The 1,794-nt window shown below is 46.5% G+C and overlaps 1 long non-coding RNA gene across 1 annotated transcript; it reads right to left on the bottom strand.

The window, feature by feature from the left end:
• Positions 1-76: 76 nt before the first annotated feature.
• Positions 77-1,530, bottom strand: LOC111654764 (uncharacterized). The gene is made up of 3 exons (XR_015437188.1): positions 1,374-1,530; positions 468-662; positions 77-218 (listed from the first exon to the last, which is right to left on the bottom strand). It is a non-coding gene; the product is annotated as an uncharacterized LOC111654764 (long non-coding RNA).
• Between the last annotated feature and the right edge of the window lie 264 nt (positions 1,531-1,794).

The following is a 1,794-nucleotide window of genomic DNA, read 5'->3' as shown; positions in this document are numbered from 1 at the left end:
CACACACACACTTGTTACTGACTGAACCAGCAGCAGTAAATCCTCCTCTGTTGCTGTGACAGCCATTTGACAACTGTGATGACAGCATCATGTGATCACTCACCTGCCTCCTTGGCGAGCGTGCTCGTGGCGTGCACGTTGAGATTCACAGCTGCATCAGTGTGTCTCTCCACAACATCTGGACGTCTCTCTGCTGCGCAGTGGATGATCACATCAGGCTGAGACACAGAGACGCTTCATTCAAATTAACTTTATTTAAATATGTTCATCATTAATGACAGGGGTGGTGCGGTGTTCTAATCTGTCCCCCACAGTCCGTCAATCTAATCTGTCCCCCACAGTCCGTTGGTCTAATCTTTCCAGTTTCATCAGGAACCAGGAGGATTATTACACTTTCATAAAAACAGAAATGTGTAGTACAGTCTGCAGTACAGTGTGTAGTATAATGTGTAATACACTGTGTATACCTTGTACTCCTGCAGTAATCCTCTGACAGCGTCCTCGTCTGTGAGGTCACAGCGGAGGAGGCGGGGCCTAGCCCTCCTGTACCCAGTCCCAGTGACCAACCAGCCATTGTTCTGAAACTCTCTGCAGACTGCTCGACCTAAAAGACCTGTTGCCCCGGTAACCAGGACCTTAAGACCCGGGACCACCACCTCCTCCTGGAGTATACACACACACACACACACACACACACACACACACACACACACAATCACTCATGACATCACCTTGTTAATAAAATAACACTTTATAAATAAAATTATAAGTAATGTCAGTTTTTAAAGGCAAAAATGTGATCAATCAATCAATCAATCATATACTGATCAATACCTGACTCAGAGTCTTTGACCTTTTTAAATCACAAGATTCACAAACTTTCCAGGACTCTCCAGGTCCTGCCGTTAGCCGTTAGCTCCGTTAACTGTGATCAGTTTTTACCTGAACCAGTTGCACGCGCCCCGGGCTGAACATGATCCTCAGTTCTGCGCCTGCGCGGCTCATGTCTCTCCTGCTCTGATCAGTTATGTTTCTGATATCTGTTATTGATTGTTATCGATCACTCCGCTCGGCTCCCTTTTTCTGATGCGCACTTTCCTGTCTCTTCCGCATTGATCAGGTGTTTGCCGTAAAGCAGCTGTCGCAGTGATGCTAACTGTTAGCATGCAAGCTAACGGGCTTCACGGAAGAAACACGGACTAGAGATGAGTCCAGATGAGTATCAGACTGCAGAGTCCAAGTCTAACCTGGACCGGGTCTGATCTGAGACCGGGTCTAACCCGGATCGTGTCTGATCTGAGACCTGGTTCAACGCGGTCACATTATTCCTCACAACACCAACACCGACATAAAGACACAATCTGAAAATTCACCTCCGGAACTCTGAACTCAAACCCAGGCATCTGATCCGGGACCAGCTCTCAGACCAGAACAGACCCGGAGAGTCCAGCAACAATCTCCAGAAACCAGTAGAAACCTGTAGAAACCTGTAGAAACCTGTAGAAACCAGGGGAACACTTCCCGCTGTAACAGACAGCTCAGTCACTCCTCTTCTTCTTCTGTGGTTTGTCAGACACCGTTTAACAGTGGCGTGTTGCTGCCCCTGCTGTTTGTTATTAATGCTCATTTTTATAGTTTTTATGTTTTTTCTTTGATTTATAGTTACTTACAGTATAATTTTTATTCGTCATTAGTCCACCCCCATCCACACACACGCACCGACACACACACACACACACACACACACACACACACACACACACACACATACACATACCATGTTATCACACATTC

Source organism: Seriola lalandi, unplaced genomic scaffold (genome assembly GCF_002814215.2).
Source record: "Seriola lalandi dorsalis isolate HSWRI2012SDOR001 ecotype SW California unplaced genomic scaffold, Sedor1 jcf7180001974895, whole genome shotgun sequence".
In the NCBI taxonomy this organism is placed as follows: domain Eukaryota; kingdom Metazoa; phylum Chordata; class Actinopteri; order Carangiformes; family Carangidae; genus Seriola; species Seriola lalandi.
This window is presented reverse-complemented; position numbering and strand designations above follow the sequence as displayed.